Consider the following 21,982-nt stretch of genomic DNA (forward strand, 5'->3'; position numbering starts at 1 on the left):
TGGTGTCTTTATTTGTTAAGCCACCAAGTTGTGTTAATCTTGTGGTATTTTTTTGTCAAGTTAAACTTAACACTGAAAAGGAAAGTGCTAAGCTTTGTGGATATTCAACACCAAGATGGGGAACTCTAACTAATGGAAATCCAAGTTCAAATGGTAAGGGAGAAGTCCATCAGATCCTTTAGCACCCTATTCTTGCTGAGGAGGATTGCACTATTTATTAGCTTTAGCCTTCAATTTCACTCTATTTTTTCTGTTACAGCTCTCAAAAATCATCACACAGTTTATTCCATAACGATGTTGCTCCTCTAATTGTGCAAGCCTAGCCCACATGTTTCTGTAGGTGCTGTTTTTTTGATTCTAAAGTGTGTTTTTTTCTAATGGTACCTAACTGAAAGCAGGCAGTCACTGACACTCTTTTATTGTACGAGGTGCTTTCCAATAACGAGCAGCTTAGGTGAAAAAGCAGCACTTCAAGATGCGTGGATCCAGAGTAACATGTGGAATAGGAGACTTAAGCCCTAATGTTGTACTCTAAGATGTGTTCCCTAACCTGAATTGGCAACATGACTATTTTTTTTCACTATTAACCTTTTCATTAGTGCTTTTTGTTTGTTTGTGGGTATTTTTGTTTGCTTTTTTTTGTCTTAGTTTCTGTTTTTTTATGGAGCAGTGGCTTTAGCTGGAAAGAAGGGAGAAGCCAAGTATTTCTCAGTGCAGACGATAACAATTCTGTCTCTGTATTTGTAGAGAGAGACTGTTTTGCAGGTACAGGATACTTCACTGAGACTGTATTCTAGATAAACAGGAAACCTGACTGAAGAAATTTGTGTCCTTCCAGATTCCTGGGCATTTCAAGCAGTGACTCCTGAACATTCTTGGGAAGAAGACCAGCAACAGATAAGTGATGAGAACCCTGTACAAGTTCCTACAGAGACAGACTACATAGTTATCGTGGATCGCTATGAGCTCAAAGTATGTCTAATTTCAGCTTTTTTTTTGATGCTCAAATAGGACATATGCACTGTGACTGTTTAGTTTCCATACCTCGTGTAGATTTCTGTAGGCTACCATTTGCTTCTGGTCATCTGTAGTTTAGGAGACAGATTCTTTGCCTAATTTTTAAGATAAAAGGCCTTGCTGAATTTTAAAATACCACATTGACAACCTGCTAGTACTATTATGGATATCATTTAATGATTTGTAATTTTAATGATGGGTTTGAGGGCTTTTATTTGGGGATTTTTTTTTCATGCTTTGATGTATTAAGAACCTGAAAAGGATCTTTATTTCTTGCAGTGATGATTTTAAACCTGAAGTTAGCAGGTTGACGTAAACTAGCTAGCCATGGAGAAGTGACTACTTTTCTGAAATTCCTTGAAAGTGCAGCATTAGAAGTTCTTATAGTGTGTGTGTGTGTATATATATACACGAGGGAGGCAGAGTTTGCTGATTAGATGATAAGCAGCATTATTTCCAGGGGGCAGTAGTATTTCCATTTGGTATGGCTGCTCCCTAAAGCTACATACTCGCAGGCTCACACTGCTAATGGACAGCTGTGGCAGTGGAAGAAGGTGCTGCCACTAGCTTGTCACTGTTGCTGTGCCAGAGATTATCATCTCTGCATCTTTGGTAATAGAAATGGCTGTGTGAGAGAGAGGTGATTGCTACAAGCAGTCACTTTGCTATTTACCCACCCCTGAATTTAAAGGTAGGACTGAGCAAACTAATCCACCTTTGCTCTGGGCGTTTGAGCAATCTGTTCTGCCAGCAGAGTTGTAGGCATGGCACACGTGGGTAAAGGTAATCACCTAAGGGTGCTTCCTTTTCCAGCTGGCACAGCTGTATCTACAAGATCTGCAGCCTTTTTACAGTGCCCCGCGCTGCTGCAACGCTTCTCTAATGAAATGCAACAGTGGCTTTGCTGTGGCAGCAGCTGTCCTACAAAGAGGATCGTGTCATTCCCTGCTGCTTTGGGAGCAGTCGACTTGCAATTACAACCGTTGATGTGATTGATTAGTAGTAAAAGATTGTCCAAAATTTCAGCCTTTCCTTTCTCTGAAATATGAAAAATTAACTCATATTTTCCCTGCTGAAATCTTATGGGATATTTAATCTGTTCTCTGAAGTGTCACATTTTATTTAATAGCGTAAGAAAAAGTAGGCTGTCACTTGTATTGTTACTGTTCAACCTCTGAAAACATATAGAGCGTATTCAAAGGATCTTATACTATTCTAAAGTTGTTGTTTTGCTCCATTGTTGTCTTCAGAAACTGTTATGCTTTGTCACTAAGATAACGAAGGGATTTGACATTTAACACCTGGAAAAAGTATATGGCGTCATTAATCAGTGTATTTACAACCATAGAGAAGACTACGACAAAACCGATTTGGTGGAGGTAATTTTTGTTTTGAATTCTAGCGCTTTCTGTCACTGTTACGCAGTATTTGTGTGTTCTGGGATATCGTGGTTGTTTAGCATTGCTCTTTACTGCTTAGGTGTCTGTGCACAGACAACAACAACAGTACGACTTCTCCCTTTCAGTCTGGAAGACGTTTATCCATCTTGCAAAACCATTGTTGTATTTGGCATAATTGTTGGCAGTTTCTGCAGGAAAAAGCTTGAACTTGAAGACAACGGGTCCACCCACACAGCCCTTTCAAAGCAGTTAACTTTAGTCTGTCAGTAGTTTTCCTTGAGAACCATTTTGGGAGTGGGAGGACTATGAAGGGAAGGTGCTTTTCTAAGTCTTTCACTTGCTCTCTCCCTCTACAGCCAGTCATGCACGGTGATAGTGGTTGTTCCATCCTTGGAGAGAAATTTAAGTATATAACAAGAGTTTGAGACTTCTCTCTAGTCACACTCTAATCTCTTTTTAACTAATGCGCTTGAGCATCTGTAACTGGGGAGATTTCTGCCTGTGCCAGTTTTACACTGAGTCAAATTCTCTGGTCTCTTCCTGTAAAAGATGATTTCTGAGTTGTCCGAATTCCTCCGAAATCTGCGTGAGGCGTCCATGGTCCAAGTCAGGTGTTCCCGGTATACGCTGGATATTCACTCTTCACATTGAAGATCCTTGAACCCATTTATCTTAGAGTTGCTTGTGCTTAAGAACAGATAAAATGTGTTGTGCTGATCAGTCTGCCTTAAAAAGAGAGTGCCTCTTTTTTTTAGGCACTGGTCATCTCGATCTCTTTTTCCACATCTGATAAAGAGTTAGAACGGACACACTCTGTTCTGCCTGTGAGAGGATTATTTAGATTCAGGGAGGCCGCTCCTGAAAAAAAAAAAAAAAAGAGATCTTTTAGCTCGAGAAGGGATTTATTTCTAATCTCATGGCCTGTGAACTTTTGTAACTTAACATTTAATTTATTATTTGGGACCAATTCCCCTTTTTGGGAAACAACTCCCCATTTGGGGAAAATATTCCCTTGTTTGGGGAAATTTCCCCCTTTTTTGGGAAAATTCCCCTGTTTGGGGGAAAAACTCCCTCTTTCTGGGTAACAACAACATACTTTTAGGAACAATTCCCCCTTTTTGGGGAAATTTTTTCCCCAAAAAGGGGGAGTTTTTCTCCAAAATTGAGATTTTTTCTCCAAAGGGGGGAGTTTTTCCCACAAAGGGAGCAATTGTTGCCAAAAAACGGGGAATTATTACCAAAAGGGGGGAGTTGTTCCCCAAAAACGGGGGAATTTTCCCCAAAAAGGTGGCATTGTTACCTAAATAAGGGGAGTCATTCCCAAAAAGTGGGAGTTGTTTACAAAAAGTGGGAAGTTTTGCCAAGAGAGGTGGAATTGTCCCCAAAAGGGGATGTCTTTGAGGTCTTGTGTGGGGTCTCCTGTGAGACAGGAGGGGTCTGGACCCCTCGTTTTTGGGGTCTCCACCAGCACTGGGGTGGGCCTGAGGGCTTGGCTGCTGGTTTGGCTCTGGGGTAACCGGGACAGGGTCCGGATCGGCCCCCTGAGGGGTTCAGGGGCTGCTCTGCTCCCTCTGCGCCTGCCCTAGAGCACCTCGACTCCCCCCAGCAGCCCCTAGCTTTTCTGGGACCACCCCCCCCCCGGTACTGTTTTGTGTGGGGTGGGGGCGAGAAATGGGGGCTGGAGGCGCTCAGCTCTGCTCTTAGCTCTGCTCTTCCCCTTGTTATACATGAGGTCTCAACTCAATCTGAACTTTGTAATATTTATAAAACAAATATTTCTAAAAGGTATAAAAGCTATAAAAGGTATAAAAGGCAAGTAAACAGCGCTGGGTGTGCGGGGAGTCTACGCTCCACCAGCACGCACACACGAACATCAAACATTCTAAATATACAGAACATTGCTTTACATACTAAACCCAAGTATGCCTATACATACGTACAATCAGGAAAGGTAACAAACAATCCTCCAAGTTCCACGACTCAACTGTCTCCATTTTCCACTCCTTTTCTTGATTACTAACAAGTCTCCGTTTTCCATTCCTTTTGAACAATATGTCTTGCTTTATGTTGTCAAGCAACTCGGTCCTCAGGCCCTATGGATCCCGTTCTTCCCAAATCGAAGACAAGCATATCCAGCTCCTTCTCAAGGCCATAGGGCCTGGGCCAAAAGGCACATCCAGGTCACCATGGGCGTAACAGCAAAAGCCTTCGATGGCTGTAGCAGCAGAGGGGCCGGTGGCGTGGCAGAAGGAGCAGTAAAGGAGCCCGCGGCTCCCTCACAGTCTGGCAAACCACACGTTTCTGACTGTGGTCCCACAGGGCTCTTTAAGGCCTCAGAGACTGCTCGCCAGGTGCCGAGCAATCCCACTGCAACCTTGTCGTTTCTTGTTGCAGAGTCCCACACCTTGACCTCAGTTTGGTCCCATGTTTCAGGATCATAAACTGTCCGATTGTTAATAAGGAGAATAAGCTGTGAGGTGACCAGGACAGTCTTTGTTCCTAAGGACGTATGATTCCCCATAATGCGCAGCTGCTTAGCAGCGAGGGGCAGTTGTGTGCTGGCTCCGCTTCTCTCAGCTCGAGCTTCTCTCCAGCTCTGGCGCGCCTGTTTCCAGTACGAGCTTCTCTGAGCAGTTTGCTGAGTTTGGCCGAACCTATCTTCATGAGGCAATCAAAATGCCTGTTCCCGTCCTGGTCTCCATTCTGCCAGCCTGTTCCTCTTCACTTCTTTTTCCTGCTTCTTTATTGATGTAACTTCATCGTGTTGCCTTTTTTTCTTCTTCTTTCGTGAGGGCAGGCTCCCCTCTTATCCCCTTCTCTCCACAGCAGTTCTTTTCAAAACAACTTTTCATTGCTCAAACAACTTTGAATGTAACAACAACAGCAAACACCCAGGAGCTTCCATGCCTTACTGGCTGGAGAACAAGAAACCCGAGCCTGCATGGAGTCTCCTGAATCACCCTTCTTGGTTCCCTCTAAACTCTTTTACATTCCTGATGGCCTCCTCGTTAAGAGTCTAATTTTATCTCAACCACAGGGCTTTCCAAGCCCCATGGCCACACTCCCAAATCTCCCCCTTCTTTACTAATATCAACCATTTTCTCCACACGAATTACCACTCCATATATCACAATCCCTCATCTTCTTTTGAGTATCATTAATCCGTGTCTTGTTTTCAGATTTGGCCAAGGCCAATTGAACCAGAAGAGAATGCTTTCACAATATTCTCTGCAAGATTTATAAACAAGTTTTTAGCAATTATTGGACTCCCATATCTAGAATATTTCACCCAACTCATTGTTCCACACAATGTATACTAATCATCCCCAGCAGCATCACATACATCAAATTTGATTGATCAAAGTAGATAACCAATCCTCTAGGTATAGAGGATTATATATACTTGCAGCGCCGCCTCTTCTGCAAGTGGGGGCTGCACGCCAGTGAGGGGGGCACAGGGTGATAACGGGTGACAACATCGACATCCACTACGCCACCAAGGGCCTGCAAGGTGCGTCCCCAGAGTGTCCCCAAGGTGTCCCCAAGGTGTCTGCAAAGTGTCCCCAAATAGCCGCCAAGGTGTCCCCAAAGTGTCCCCAATGCCCCCTCCCTTTTGTCGCCCCCCCCCAGGCTGACCCAAGCTGCACCTCGAGGTGTGGCACCAGGGCTCCCTGGGGCATAGCGAGCTGATGGGCTTCGGCTCCTGCCAGATCCCCAGCGCCCCGGGGTGCCACGCACTGACCTGCGTCACCTGGCGGCCCCAGGGGACCTGGCGGGAGCGCCTGAGCCAATTTTGGCTGGGGGGGGGGGGCCCCCAACCGCTTACCCCCAACCCCGGTTACGGCGACCGCATTCAGCTGCGCACCGGGGCCGCCGGCACCGTGCGCCTGGAGCTCGGCATCATCCTGGGCCACTTCGAGCGCTACGGGGTGCAGTGCTGAGCCCCCCCCGCGGGGGGGACACAGGGGAGCACCGAGCACCCCCAAGACCGACGCCCCCCCCCCCCAACTCCCCCAGCCCCGGTACTTGGGGGTCTCGGGACTGGTGCAGGATGGAGACGCGGGGAAGGGGCCCGGGGAAAAGGGTCTTTTTGGGGAAGGGGGGGGTACTGCTGGGGGGGGGTCCTGGTTGGGAAGGGGGTTCTGGGGGGGCAATTGGGGGTGGGGGTTAATGAGGGGGGCTGGAGGGGGTAATTAGTGGGGATGGGGGAAATTGGAGGACTGGTTGGGGTAATTATTGGGGTGGGGGCGATTGGGGGTGCTGGTGGGGTAATTATTTGGGATGGGGGGCAATTTGGGGGGGCTGGAGGGGGCAATTGGGGGACTGGGGGGGTAATAATTGGGGATGGGGCAATTGGGGGGGCAATGGGGGGAGAAGGGAGTAAGGGGATGTAAAAGGGAGGGCGGGGGTGCAGTGGGGGGGGCGGGGGGGCAATTGGGGGGGTCAGACAGGGCAATTGGGGGGGTCAGACGGGGCAATTGGGGGAACAAGAGGGTGGGGGGGGCTGCGATGGGCTTGGGATGTGCAGTGCAAGGGGGTGGGGAGCTCCTTGGAGGGGGTGCAGAAACCCCTGGGGGGGGACATGGACCCCCCCCTCTGGGGTGGGGTGACACCGTGTGTGTGTGGCCCCATGTCCCCCCCCCCGTGTCCCCGCAGGGCATGGCGGAGCTGCACGTCATCAGGCAGCTGGTGGGGGCCAGCGGCTTCCCCCAGCGCAGCCTCTTTTGCAAGTGGGGGCTGCACGCCGGTGAGGGGGGGGCACAGGGTGACAACAGGTGACAACATCGACGTCCACTACGTCACCAAGGGCCTGCAAGGTGCGTCCCCAGAGTGTCCCCATATTGTCCCCAGGGTGTCCCCAGATAGCTCCCAAGGTGTGTCCCCAAATAGCCCCCAAGGTGTCCCCAATGTGCCTCCAGATTGTCCCCAAATTATCCCCAGAGTGTCCCCAAAGTGTCACAAAATAGCCCCCAGGGAGGGGGCTCCCCTCTGGAGCTCTCCTCAGGCCCTCCCCCCGGTACCCCCACGTCCCTCGGGAGCCCCCTGAGCACCCCCAGACCCTTCTGAGCACCCCCAGAGCCCTCCTTAGGGCTCTCCCCTGCACTCCCGCATCCCTAGGGAGCTCTTTGACCACCCCTGAAGCCCTCTGAGCACCCCCAGACCCATCTGAGCATTCCCAGAGTCCCCAAAGCCCTCCTCAGGGCTCCCCCCATTACACCCCCTGCCACTCAGGAGCCCCTTGAGCACCCCCAGAGCCCTCCTCAGGACTCCCCCCTGCACCCCCACATCCCTCGGGAGCCCTTTGACCACCCCCGGAGCTCTCTGAGCACCCCCAGAGCCCCCTGAACACCCCCGAAGACCCTCTCAGGGTTCCCCCCATTACCCCCCCACCCCTCAGGATCCCCCTGAGCACCCCCAAACCCCTCCGAGCATCCCCAGAGCCCCCTAAGCCCCCCCGTAGCCCTCCTCAGGGCTCCCCCTGTTACCTTCCTGTCCCCTCAGGATCCCCCTGAGCATCCCCAAACCCCTCCGAGCACCCCCGGAGCCCTCTGAGCACCTCAGGAGCCCCATAAACCCCTATAGCCCCCCCTCAGGGCTCCCCCCGTTTCCCCCCCGTTCCTCAGGAGCCCTGTGAGCACCCCCAGACCCCTCAGAGCACTCCCGGACCCCACCCCCTCGGACCCCCCCACGCCCCTCGGAGCCTGGCCCCGACCCCATCTCCCTCCCGAGCCCTCCCCCCCCCCCCAGGCGGCCCCCACCTGGCAGCCACAACTTGGGGCGCAGCAGCACCTCCAGCGTCGCCCTCTCGGGGCTCTCCCTTGAGCCCCGCACCTCCGCGGGGCCGTACAGCCCGGCCAGCACCGAGGTGTCACCTGCGCGAAGGGGGACACAGAGGGGACGGCACTGCCACCGGGCCCCGAAAAACCCCGGGGACAGAACAATAATGGATGATGCTCAGAGGGCCTTACGGGGTGAGTGAGCTCTCCAGAAACATCTTTTACCCTGATCTCCTGGGAGGCAGCAGACTTCTCCATGGGTTGGGTCAGGCCGGCATATGCGGCCCTCTGTTCTGCTCAGAAGGGAGTCACTTATGACAGTAACCCTTCTCTTCTTCTTGATGGAGGTGGTCGTGATACTGGGGAAGGCTGACTTGCCCTAGAAAACCCCTCCAACCTGGATGGACCTTCATGCACATCATCGTTTGTGTGTCCATTACTTCCAGAGTCTGTTGTTTCAGGGCACCTGAAAGGAAGGTGAGGTAGGCAAGGAGGGGTCCGCCTGCTGCCCCGAGCAGATCTAAACTTCCATCCCTTCGTCACTGAGATGCACTCCTTCTGCCTGATGGCCAGAGGGTAGGGGATCCTCCATTTCCTCTGCTGTGTCTGCCTGACGCATCTGTCCCAGGGCTGGCACAGTACAGTTCAACCTTCTCCGACTCCCTGGTGCTCCTCAGCCTGCCCACCTCCTCCCGAAGCTCTGCCAGGAGGCTGAGCAGTTCTTCTACCTGGGCGCACCTACCACAGGTGGACTCACAGGATGGGATGTCAGGAAGAATTTCTTCATGCAAAGGGTGGAACCGGCTGCCCAGGGCACTGCTGGAGTCCCAGGCCTGGAGCTATTAAAGAAATGCGTGGACTTGGCGCTAAGGGCCGTGGTTTTGTGGTGGGCCTGGTGGTGTTAGCTGACGCTTGGACTTGAGTTGAAGGCCCTTTTCCAAGCGCAAGGGTTCTGTGACTCTTTCACTGGTTGAGTAGGCGCCATGCAGTCACCGGGCCCAGGGAAAAGACGTCCTTGGTGGCCTCCAAGTTAGCTCAGCGTCATGGCACCGAGTCACTGTGAAGGAGCTGCTGGAATAACGAGACAACAACCTAGTTCTATTAAAATATATATTGCTCTTTTGAGGACTGCTGCGGGGCTAGCGGCAGCAGCAACACAGCAGTGGAAATCTCCGTCCTGACATTGCGTTATGCCTTGACACCAGGATCAGGATGGTTTCAACTGCCAGGAAACGGACCATGGGTTCCGGGTCTTTCTCTAAAGGCTGGAGGACTGCAAAAGAAAGAAGAGCAGAGATGAAAACCCACTCCTTGCAGAGATCCCCAGGCATCCCCTGCAGACCATGCCAGCCCCACTCAACTCTTCCCCAGGCCAGGAGGAGCAGGAGGGACAAAGGAATCCGTTGAAAGCTGCTGCTCAGCAATGTCCCAAATGCAGCCACCAGTCCTTCCCCACCTGCGCACCACAGGTCAAGTGGGGCACCTTCACAAGCTGGTTCCCTCACCACCTGCCTCCATCCCTTGGGAGGATTCACACACTCCAGGAATCTCCTGGACTCTTTCCTCTCGCTATTGTGCTTCCCCATGAGAGCAAGGGCTAGCAATCGTGACCCTGCTCCTAGCTGCTTGTAGGCTGTCTCATCTCCCTCTTCGTCCTGGTTGCGTGCTCTACAACAGGCTCCCACCTTCTGTCAGCCTTACTGCCCTTTCCCCTGACTCTTCCTCAGGGACACTCAACCCTTTCAGCGGCACTGCCCAGCTCCAGGCTGGGAGGCCATTCCCTGACACCACAGGCTACCCCGTCTCCTCTCCCTCGTTCCTATGGCTGCATTGCTCCTCCGCCCCGAAGCATTTCCCTGGAGCAGGGCAAGGCACGGGGGCCTCTGCCGCTGTCCCCCCAGCCCTAGCACACCCCCCACTGCCCTCACTCACCTCTGAGGATTTCCTCCAGCTTCTCCTCGCTCTGGTCCTCGCAGTAGCGCGCAGCAAGACCTAGACACAGAGACCCCATCAGAGCCCCGCTCCCCAGCACGCTCCCAGCAGCGCAGCCCCTGGCCTGGCCAGCCAGGCTGTGCCCCCTCCTGCACCCTGGAGCAAGGGCCCAGTCGGGGGGCTCTGGGGGCAACAGGGCTGTGCCTCACTGCCAGGGCAGTGCCTGGGGCTGCCAAAGGCTGCCCCAAGAGGGACCCAGGGGCTGGGCTCACCAATGAATCTGACGGCCTCAAGTCGCAAAAGGGTCTGAGTGTCCTGCAGGTAGGGCTGGCTCTGCTGCAGGTATTCTTCTACTCTGCCTCTGTCCTGCTGCAGCTGGAGAGAGAGAGAACGCAGGGTCACGGGGCTTGCACACCCTCTCCAGGGTCTCCTCCAGCATCCTGGGGGCAGGGAGGGCAGAGGGGCCTGCAGAAGAGCCCCCTGGGGCTCTGTGCTGGCAGGAAGGGAGCGAGGATGCGGCTGCAGGCAGCGGGCTCTGGCCGGGCGCGTTTGCCCAGCTGGAGCAAACCAAGTTGGGTCCTTACCAAGCACTCTCCAATCCTCCACGTCTGTTCTGTCTGGGCCAAGCGTTTGAGCTCCTTGCGTCGCAGAAACTCTGCAGCCACAGCGAGAGCTTCCCCAGAGCCCTGCGGAGCAGCAGAGGTTGGGAGGTAGCAGCACAGCCTTGGGAAGGAGACCCTCTGTCCCCTCCTCTTGGCAGGGCTGCGAGCCTTTCCCAGCGCGTTATGGGAGGCTGTGGTGAGGGGTAGCGTGCACTGGGTTCAGTGGCCAAGGCAAGGCCACGGGACAGCCACCATCGGAGGCAGCTCATGCTGCCGGCCAGAGATCCCCCAGAGCAACCCTGTGGCATCAGCACACCCTTGCCCACATAACTGCTCAGCTCTGAGATCTGTACCTTTGCTACGCTCTCACTCTGGTCTCTCATATGAAAGTAGAGTGGGAGAAGGCTGCTGTGAACCGTCCTCTTCATTTCCTTCTTCCTTTGCCGCAGCACAGCCTCCACCACGGCTTGGAAGAGGCAGATGGAGTGCTCCCGCACCTGGCTGGACGCCTGGCAGGGAGGAGGACAGGAGGAATTTCAGCATTAGCGTGGCCGATGTGAAGGGAGCTCCCAGCACTGTGAGATGCTTCAGCGCTGGATCCTTCCCAGAGGAGCTGCTCAGGGGCAGCTGCAAGGCCTGGTGCCCGTGAAGGGCAACGCAATCGGTTGCCATCGCAGGCTGCCCGCCAGCCACCCCACTTTCGCCACCAGCCGCACCAGCCATGCCCAAGCAGAGCTCCCCAGCGCCTGGGCTGACGAGGAGACTGGGAAGGCCCTGCCTGAGTGCTGCCCACAGGGCCGGGCTGAAGGGCAGCCCTCGTTACAGGGGGCCCAGCTGAGGGCTCGGGCTCCCGCAGCACACTTACGTGGTCAAAGAGTGGCAGGAGCTTCTCAGCCAGCTGCGGAGGCGGGCCACTGGCCTCCCTCCTCTCCACATGAGCCATCACGTTTCTCAGCACAAGCAGGGCCTTCAGCACCATGTCTGTGTTGGTGTCCTGCAGGGCCTCCACAATGTGTGACAGCACGACCTGAATTTCCCTTGCCTGTAGGAAAGACACCATTTCCCTTCCGTGAGGCAGTGAGAGACCACCCTGGGCAAAGGGCTCTGGTTCCTGAGCACCAGCCTCCTGCCTTGCTTCCTGGCAGCGGGGAGGGACGGGAGGGCAGAAGAGCAAAGCCCCAGGCTGCCAACATGGCTTTGCTTGACGATGGCCCGCTCACCTTCTCAGGGCTCTCTGACACGGTGCAGAGCCCTTTCAGAACCATCAAGCGCATCTCTGGTCTTGGGTGCCACAGGTAGCTCAGGAGGTGCACTGGGTTACCAAACTCATAAGTGTAATTCTGGGCCAGCATCTGCAAGAAAGAGCAGTGAGAGCCTGGCAGGGCCTGCAGGGCTCCCTGCAGCCTCTTCTTCTCCCACCTTTGGGCAGGGATGGGGCAGCGCCAGCTGGCACCAAAGAGGCACCAGGCGCGGGGAGCTACGGGGGCTTGCCGGCCCCAGGGACCATGTGTCCGTACGTCCTGCGGGAGCTGGCAGTTTGGGGGTAGATGGGCACAGGGCTGTGCCTGTGTGCCTGAAGGGGCACACGTAGCCCTGCTGGGAGCAAGGTTTCATCTGGGAACTCACAGCCAAGCGACGGATGCAGGTGTCTTCGGTGACTGCGGTGCACCAGTTGCGCAGCGGCAAGTCTTCCATCATGATGCTTAAAACCCTCTCCAAGGTCCTCGGCATGGCCAGGATCACCTCCCACATGGCCAGGTCAGTGCTGCAAGCCCAGAATCCTCTGTCAGTGAGGCTGCCTCAGCCGCAGGGCCACAAACTGGGCCAGCCCCAGAGGACCCAGGCTGTCCTGCAGCCCCTGTGACTTGGGGAACACTGAGGGCCCAGCCTGGGCAGGCAGGAGGGGGCTGAGCTGGTGTTCCCTGGGGGCAGGGGGACTCTGGGCTGCCTTGGACAGCTGGGCTGCTGCAGCCCTGGCTGGCCCAGTAGGGCTGGAACACATTGGTGGGAAGGAGGGCTGTGCTCCTTGGGGATGTCCTGCCCTTTGCCATTGGTGTGGCAAGCAGAGAGTCTCCAGGTGCATCTCCCGACGCGGAACAAGCCCTCAAGGATGTTAAGGCCAGGACCTGTCACGTGGCGGAGAGAACTGCAGCAAGTTCTTGGCTTCGTCCCTGGGCATCATGTTGGTCATCTGGAGAAGCAGGGAGTCCAGGCACTGCCGCGCCGATGCCGTGTGGATGCTGCCCAGGTTTCTCCTGATGCATTCCATGATCTTTGGCACCTTGGGGGACAAAGTGGGAATGGTGTTGCCAGCAGACCGCAGCCATTGCCACAGCTGCCACTCAAACTTTGGCCCCTTCCATTGCTCTCTGCTGGCTTCAGGTGGCTTCTGGAGCCCAAGAGACCCCGATGTGCGAGGGAGGCAGGGAGGGAGGCAGGGAAGGAGAGAGGAACCACGCCTGGAAGAGCTCAAGGGCAGGGCCATGGCCACAGGCCACTTACATCTGTCAGCCAGTAGTCAGGGTCCTCCAAGGCTGCGTCCAGCACGCTGCAGGCCCCCTGCTTGTCATGGATGCTGGAGTCTTGTAAAGCTTCCAGGGCTGTGAGGATGATGTCCAGCCTCTCAGCAGGGAAGAGATGTCCTCCAAACCGCTGTGGGAAGAAGGAGGAGCGAAGACATGCCTCACTGAGTGTCCCAAGGGTGCTGCTTAGCTGAGCAGCAAGGGCAGCTCTGGAGAGAGGGCCCTCGGGGGAAGGGGTGAGGATGGGGCATATGGGGCCAGAGTGCTGGCCCTGCAGGTAACCAGGGCTTGCTGGTGGCCAGGAGGGCTGGAGCTGCTGCCGGGACACAGGGGAGCAGCCTTCGCATAGCCCCAGCCTGGGGACAAGAGGAACCCTCTCAGCAGGGCGAGTGAGGCCGTGCCAGCCCCACCGGTTCTGGACCCCTTTGCTCACACGAGATGCCTGCTGATGCTGCGGACAAGATCCCCAGCAAGGCCAGAGCTCATTACCTTGGCAATTTCACACGGAGTTGATGGTATAGAAAATGGAAGTTTTGCATACTCCAATTTCTTGTGTCTCTCTGCATAATTTACCATGTCCTCTCTCAATATGCATTCTAAACAGGGGGAAACAGCGAAGAGTCAGTAGGGAAGAGCATCTTTGCCAACAAGCTTGCCAAATGGTGAAAAGCACTTTCACTAGGAATGGCTGAGGAGGGAGGCTCAGACCCCCGGCGAGGAGAGTGGTGGGCAGGGATGTAAAGCACAAGGTGAGGAGTGCTGGGAGCAAGAGGGACCTCAGGGATGATGCAGAAGGAGGAGAAGCAATGGCGTTGGGTGCCGTGGGGGTAGCAGCGTGTCACAGACCCCCTTCTGCTCGGGGTCAGGATGTGCAGGAAGCCCCCTGACACCTGCCTTTAAGACGGCAGGGAGCAAACAGTCAGGGAGCATTCTGGAGGGCGTCACCATCCCTGGTGATGCACGGCTGGCTCTGCTGTTCACTCCTCGGGGAAGATGCGGTTTGGGAAGTGCTCATCGATCGATGGCTTAGACTGGGGGACACCACAAAACAGCGTGGTAGGTGATCTGGGGAGGGTTGGGAAGGACAGCAGCAGAGAACTGCTCCTGGACGGCAGGTGAGCGTCTAGCTTCTGCGGAAAACGATAGCCAGAATGCTGCGGGAAGCTGCTGTGAGGAGCAGAGGAGGCCAGGGAACCTGGCAGAATTCCGTGGGCAGCCTCCACCAAGCACAAAAGCAATCCTTCACAATACTCAGGGAGAACAGGCAGACAAACCAGCAGATGTCTGTGTGCAGATGGACATTGCCCACCACACCTTCTTACCTCTTCCTTCTCTGACGACTGTGTACATGCGATGAAGACTTCCCAAAGCTGAGTGGCTCATGGAATCATCGCCACTGCTGAAAAGCAAGAGGTGGCCCAGCAGCTTGCCCAGGATGGGGATGCGCAGGTTGAAATCTGTGGGCTCATCGTTGCCATAGTTTTCAAAGTTCCCTAAGATCTGTTTGAGGAAGGGAGGAGAGACAAAGGGCTTAGTGGAGGCAGAGCCAGCCCCTGAGATAGCAGGGCCTGGGGAGGGAAGAGCAGGGGTGAAGGAGGAATGAAGACCCTCAATTCACAGTGCTGAGGCACTCACGTGCGTTGAGGGTTGCCTCGCAGGCACCCTTGCATGGCAGGATGCTCTGGGATGCAGGAAAGGGTGGAAAATTCCTTGTGCCTTACCTTGATCACCAAATACCAGCGGAAGAAAGTAATCAGCCTCTCAATCACCTTCACAGCGCTCTCACGCACATCTGAGTTTTTGGAGACAGCAAAGTCCAGCAGCGCCTGCGAGGAGAGAAGTTGCTGGGGGTTGACAGCGGTCTGCAAATGTGACCTGAGAGGATTCTTTGGAAATTCTTTGCAAATGCCAAACCTTCAACATATTCTGCATCTCTGTGTTGAAACTGGCGATGGGACAGTTGAGTACGAAGCCCTCCAGCATGGTGTCCATGGCTTTCATAGTCTGCAGGGAGGACAGAAGAGCATCGAATTATTTCTCTGGCCCTCCTCACCCCCAGGAGCTGGCTCTGAGCCCCTCGGGAGTTCAGGGGTGGCTTTGGGGCTAAAAAGCTGCTGTGTGCAGACCTCCTGCAGCACAAGATCAGGTCGGGGAAGGGGGAAGGGTGAGGCTGGGAAAGCAAATCTGGGCCCCGGCCCTGCACTGGTCTCTGGTTGTGTCAGCACGGGGAAGCAAGGCAGCAGCTCAGCATGACTGGGGGTGCCGGTACCTCACCCAGCACATACCTCGGCGTAGAGCACTCCTGTCTCTGGCACATCTGACTCGGGAGGCAGAAAGAAGACGCTCTTGAAGCACATGTTTAGGAGACTCTCCCTTTTGCCATGCAGTGCTGTTGGCACGGTCTTGCTGAAGGAGAGAGAGAGAGGAGCCTGTTGGACGCAGTGCCTTGAGGCTTATGAAGGAGGACACAGACCTCCCTTGGCCAGGCATCCCTGGGAGGGACGGGCAGCCTCCCTGCCAGCTTCAGGGCCACCAGGACATTGCCACCAGGGGCTGGGCACGCACCTGAGGAGGGCGACAGTCTCCATGGCCTTCTGCCGGAATGCTGTGCGCAAGCTGTCCACGGGCTCCTTTTCCAGCAGCGCCTGCAGAGCACAAGCAGGATGAGACCTTGGAGCCGCCGGCACCCAGCAGCAGCAGAGCCAGCGCTGCCCCAGCCCTCGCCTCCCAGGGGGCTGGTGCCGGGGGGCCTTGCCCCTTCCCCAACCCGCTGCGCATCCTCTCACCATGATGTTCTCCACCAGGTTAGTTTGGCAGCAGAAGTCATGCAAGTTCATTGGCACACCCCTCTCTGTGACACATGTGCACAGATCGCAGATTTTGCTGAGGAACAGCATCTTCTGCTCCTCGTCGTCCTGGCAGCCACAAAGACACCAACAGAGCATTAGGGGGACACCCACGGCCAGCAGGACCAAAGCCTTGAGGGGTCTGGGGCTGTGTGGGACCCCTGGAGGGCAGCGCCAGGAGCACAGCTGTGATGCAAGCGGCTGCCATTACCTTTTCTGTGCCTCTGACATATGCCCTGATGAATTCCACGGCCTTGTCTCTGCACAGTTTCCATGCCTTACCTGGAAAGGAGGAAAGCAAAGAGTGCTGCAGAGAGGGGCTGAATGCAGGGGTGAGGAGAGGAAGGGCCCCAGCCCCAGAAGGCCGTGGGGAGGCCGCGGGGATGCCCAGAGGCTGCAGCAGCTCCGCTGGGAAGAGAGGCTGAGGGAGCTGGGCTTGTGGAGCCTGGAGAAGGCTGCGGGGGGACCTCGCTGCGGCCTCCCCGTGCCCAAAGGGGCCTCCAGGAAAGCTGGGGGGGGATCTTCATCATGGACTGCAGCGACAGGACAAGGGGTGACGGCCTTAACCTCAAAGAGGGCAGGTTTCTTTCGGACAGGCAGGGATTTCTCTCCTTCACGCCCAGGGCAGTGAGGCCTTGGCGCAGGCTGCGGTGCCCCCTCCCTGGCACTGCCCACGGCCAGGCTGGGTGGGCTTTGGGCAGCCTGGGCTGGGGGGAAGCATCGTGATCGCCGAGGTCCCCCCCAGCCCAAAGCGTCCTGGCATTCTGTGGTGCTGCGGAGGAAGCTCGGCCCCGTCAGCCCAAGCGCCGCTTTACCCAGGGAAGGAGTCCTGGAGTCAGGCAGGGGTCTCTGTGTCCCCAACCCTCCCCACCCCATCCCGAAGACCCTGACTCACTGGGATCCAGCCACTGTACGTCGTCCTGGCTCTCCTCTACCTGGCTGCTGCCCGCTGCCTGAGCAATGGCCTCTGCCGGCAAAATGTCCTCTGCCAGGCTGTTGTCCTCTGCCGGCAATATGTCCTCTACCGAGGTGCTGTCCTCTGCCAGCAAGCTGTCTTCTGACAGGCTGCTGTCCTCTGATGGCAAAAAGGCCTCGACTGGGGTTCTTTCCACTGCCAGCAAGCTGTCCTCTGCTGGCCGGTTGCTGCCCCTAGAAGACCAGGTCTCCTGCCAGGCCAGCCTGGGCTGCCTGGGGGGCATGCCTCCCTCCTCATCCCCTTCAGAAGCAGCCTCTGGAGTGGGAGAGTTCTCAGATAGAAACCGGCGGCTCCTCTGGGCGGGCGGTTGCGGCATTGTGGGACGTGGGCTATGCTCGGGGACTCCTCGAAGGCCCTGTGCTCCTGCCCTGTCCGTCACTGCCGTGCACCGACACTGAGGGTCCGAGCCACGGCTGCGCTCTTATAAGGCGGAGCCCTGGGGTGTCACCAAGTGACGTCACAATGGGTGCCACTGTGACACGCGCCTGGGCTGGGTGGGCACCCATTGTGACGTCACTTGGTGACACCCCAGGGTGCTGCCTGACGCGAGCGCAGCCGTGGCTCGGACCCTCAGGCCCTGCTTCCCAGGACGTGGCTGAACACCGCTCGTTGATGGGAAGTAGAGAATAATTTTTTTTTCCCTCTCTCCGTGCTCCCGCGCGGACTGATTGTTTCTTTTGTTTCTTTTTTTTTTTTCCTCCCCATTCCCTTTCCATTTAATTAAACCTTTCTCATCTCAAACCTCGAGTTCTCTGTGTTGTATTTTCTCCCCCTTCCTCTTTGAGGAGAGGGGCAGTGAGAGAGCGGTTGTGGTGGAGCTCGGCTGCCCACCTGAGTGAAACCACCACACTTTGTCCCAGCAGCTGCGGTGCCTTGTGAGGGGCTGGGGCTGGGGTGGCCGTGCCCAGAGCCCTGCAGCAGCCTGTGGAGGGCATTGCCCTGGGGCCAGCCCAGCCTGGGCTGCTGGGCTGGGCTGGGCTGGAGAGAGGGCAGGGTGGTGGGGAGAGGTGGGCAGGGGCCGGGCTGGGCTGGGTAGTGCCCGGCAGAGCACTTTGTTGACTTTGATGACTTTCACCTATTTCTTTGAGGACTGTAGACACCCGTCTCTGTTCACCACCTTGCTCTCATCCCAGCATTTCCATCATTTCACCAGTGTCTCATCAACCCTCCCCAGCTGCTCCTTCTCACACAAAGCCATGCTCTGATCACAGACGCTCTTTGGGTGACCTCTGGCAACGCAGCACAACACTCTGAGGGACAGTTCTTCCTCCTCGTGGCCAGCACCAACATTCCAAAGTGCACTTTGTGGCAGTTTTTTCTCTCCTACTCTTTTCTACTACAAAAGAAAGCTCCATCAGGGTGGAACCCCCTCCTAAAGTAGGCATCCCAATCCATCAGGCTCCTTGCGGCCTGTCAGCCAACCAGACAGAAGTCACCGCACCAGCATCTTCCAAGCCATGGGCCTGCTGCTGTCCAGTCATGGACTCAAGCAGAAGGGACAGGACAACCCATATGTGGGCCTTCTTTCTGCATGGGTCCTCCTGGGTATGTAGGCAGAGGGGATCCCACAGTCAGCATGCCAGCCAGGTGCCTTTTGCTGGCCTACCAGGGCCACTGGCAGATGTCAGCCGAAAAGTACCGATCCCAGCTCTAAGTCAAGGGTGACCTGCCACCTACAGACAGAAGTGACCTCTCAGTCCCTTTCTGTGACATGTTCCTGCTGCTGCCCTATCTTCTGCAGGGACAGAAGTGACCTTACCGTCACTGCCACAGTCACATTGCTCCTGCTGGTGCAGGACTTCCTGAGGCAGAGCTGAGCTCATCAGAGCATTCTCCCCTGTCTCCTCCTTGTGGCCCACAATCTGATGAGATCCATGGCCCCTCACATTCAGCTTTGAGTGCCATGACTGCAGAGCAACCTCATGGTTCCTGCCCTGTCCCAAGGGATGACGGGCCTAAAGTTAAGGCTTAGTAGAGGGGCTGAAGGTGAGGAGGTTAATGCACAGGAACAGGGGTTTTGGGTGTTAGGTGTTCATGTATATGATTAGGGACTAGGGCCCACCTTACTGGGTTAAAGATTAAGCAAAGTTTGAATGGGAATGTTTTGGTATTCTTATGTGGGTATCAGGTCTGTGTTTAGGGTATGGACAAGCTTTGTGGTTTAGGGTTTTGTTTAGGTCTCTCAGGCAGTTTCCTAGGGTTAAAAAGAGCATTTTAATGCTAGTGTTAAGGTCAGGGATCAGAGTGATTAAGAGAGTAAAAACAAGGGGAAGGGGCTATGTGATGAATTTTGGCTTCAAGGGATGCGTTGAGGTCAGGCATTAGAGTAGTGGATTCCTGACAGTGTGTACAGTAGCATTTAGGTTTAAGGATTAATGTTGCTGGTTAAAATAGGGCAAGGTCTTTACATGACTCTTTTAAGTCAGTGCTACAGCAGAATCAACATTGCCTGAACCTTCTAGCCTCCCAGAAATCATTGATTCCTGCTGGCCTCTTCTCTCTCCCAAATCTCACATTTCTCCTGGCCAGGCTTCTTCTGACCTCCCCATATCAGTCATCTTCTTAGGGGTAGTTTTCTGATGGCTTTCATGATCTCACAGTGTCTGTCTTACCTCTGTTGGCTACTCCTTTCTTAAGACAGACGCAGCACCGAAGCCAGGATGGAAAAGAACATAAAGGCTGCAGGAACACCCTGCACAATGTGCCCTGCAGCTCCGTACCACGCTAAAAATTTGTTTCCTGCCTCCAGCTTTTGGATATAGAATGGCTCCTATGCAGCCAGGGTAACTTTTTCCAGGCCCTCGTGCATGGTTCAGTTTACCCCAGGCATCTTGGAGGCAGTGGCCCCCTCTGTGTTGAAAACTGAAAGCAGTCCTGAAGGATGACTTCAGGCAAAAGCTGACACCTCTGACATGACAAGCCCTATCCAAGACCTCTTCCTTTATGGGGCCTACCAGGTACTCGGAAAGAGCGGATCTCACAAACTACAGGCACAGCAAGTGCCTTCTGCTTGCCTTTCAGGTACTTTTGCAGATATGAGCCTAATGGCATAGATCCCAGCCGGGAGTCAAGGGATGAGCTGCCAGCTATTTCTCCAAGAAGCCACCTCAAAGGCCATTTAACAGCCATTCACTTCCTGCTGGACTTAGAATTTCTGAGGCACCACCGCCTCATAATATCATACCTACAAAACACCCCCTTTTTGGCCTAGGACCTGCCCAGGTAGAAGTGATCTGATTGTGATCCTTCAAGCCCATGGCACTGCTGCTGGGCTCCCAGACCCTCTGATGCATGTGAACCAGTTCCGTGCCAGTTCTGGGAGGTGCTAGGGCAGGTGGGACCTTGCAGGCAATGTTCCAGCCCCATGACTGTTGTTGGTCTCTCAGCTCCTTGCACACAGCAAAGATCACTCTGACATGCAGATGTTGTGTGCCTGAAGCTGGCCTAGAAGACACTCTGGGAAGCGCCCTCCCAGCCCCTGCCCCAGCCCGAGCTGGCGGTGCTGCTCTGCAGAGCAAGGGGGCAGTGGTGCCCAGGGCACGGGGACACTCTGCAGGGCCATGCTGGGCAGGCTGGGAGGCAGACCCAGCTCATGGGGTCACTGTCATTGCCCAAGGCTGCAAGGAATCAGTCACCAGCCTCCTTTGCTGGGGCTACTGCGTGTCGTGGGGCTGCAGAGCTCTCCTCTGCCTGTTGGCAGCAGCTTGAGCACTTGAGCTCTGCTAAATTCACCTTGCACAGGCTCATGCTCTGCGGGCTCCACCTGTTTTATGGGCTCATGCTGCTCCGGCCAATACCCTGGACTCTGCTGGCAGATGCTAATTCCCTCTGCAAGAAACATTAACCTGCCAGCAGTCCCAGCACAGCCCCACAACAGCACTGGCACCAAGCTCCAGGAGCAGCCGGGCCTGGCCCCACCAGCAGGAGAGGGCGGCAGAGGCAAGAGAGCAGCTTGGCATGCCCCAAGCGCTGGTGCTCCCTGGCTGTGCTGCTGGAATGGGACTCTTTTCCTCTGCAAATGGGCACTGCCCCAGCAGAGCCAGACCAGGTCTCAGAGGAAGGACATCAGACAAAGAAGGCAGTGTAGGCTGTTTTATTTCGTTAAAAGTTCACAGAGACCATAATTCCACATGGACAGAGACTCAGTACATACACTAAACACACGTACAGAATTGGGAGTGGGACAAAAACGACATTTTATTGGGCAACCTAACCTGAAAAAAACAAAACAAAACAAAACAAAACAAAACAAAACACAAAACTAAGTAATACCAGTACTAAAAATACACACTCACACACACAAAAACAACAAAAAAGGGAATATAGGTTGTTCTGTGTAAGTGATATTCTGAGTAATCTGCAGAAACAGACTGTGAAATTATTGCTTCCGAAGCAAATCAAGTCATCAGTTTCCACAAGGCATTCTTGAGGTCCTTGTTCCTCATGCTGTAGATGAAGGGGTTCACTGCTGGAGCCACCACCGAGAATAGAGCGGCCACCAACAGGTCCCGGGAGGGAGAGGAGATGGAGGGGGGCTTCAGGTAGGCAAACATGCCAGTGCTGACAGTCAGAGAGACCACAACCAGATGAGGGAGGCACGTGGAAAAGGCTTTGTGCTGGTCCTTCTCAGAGGGAATCCTCAGCACAGCCCTGAAAATCCGTATATAGGACAACATAATGAAAACAAAACAAGCAAAGATTAAAGAAAGAGTAAATAAGAGTACAGCAACTTCCCTGAGGTAGGCATCTGAGCAGGAGAGCTTGAGGATCTGGGGGATCTCACAGAAGAACTGGGCCACTGCGTTTCCAAGGCAGAGGGACAGGGAAAATGTATTGGCTGTGTGCAGGACAGCACTGAGAAAGCCACTGCCCCAGGCAGCTGCTGCCATCTGGGCACAAGCTCTGCTGCC

At 54.8% G+C, this 21,982-nt stretch overlaps 1 protein-coding gene and 1 long non-coding RNA gene across 2 annotated transcripts in view; one reads left to right on the forward strand and one right to left on the reverse strand.

Annotated features, from left to right (window-relative positions):
• The window catches only part of LOC140000122 (protein YIF1B-like), a 159,383-nt gene that overhangs the window by 77,854 nt on the left and 59,547 nt on the right, over nt 1-21,982 (reverse strand). The window lies entirely within an intron of this gene.
• LOC140000123 (uncharacterized) lies at nt 232-3,171 on the forward strand. Its single transcript, XR_011805411.1, has 3 exons — nt 232-972; nt 2,268-2,396; nt 2,967-3,171. It is a non-coding gene; the product is annotated as an uncharacterized lncRNA (long non-coding RNA).

This window comes from Anas platyrhynchos, chromosome 33, assembly GCF_047663525.1.
Source record: "Anas platyrhynchos isolate ZD024472 breed Pekin duck chromosome 33, IASCAAS_PekinDuck_T2T, whole genome shotgun sequence".
Classification (NCBI taxonomy): Eukaryota; Metazoa; Chordata; class Aves; order Anseriformes; family Anatidae; genus Anas; species Anas platyrhynchos.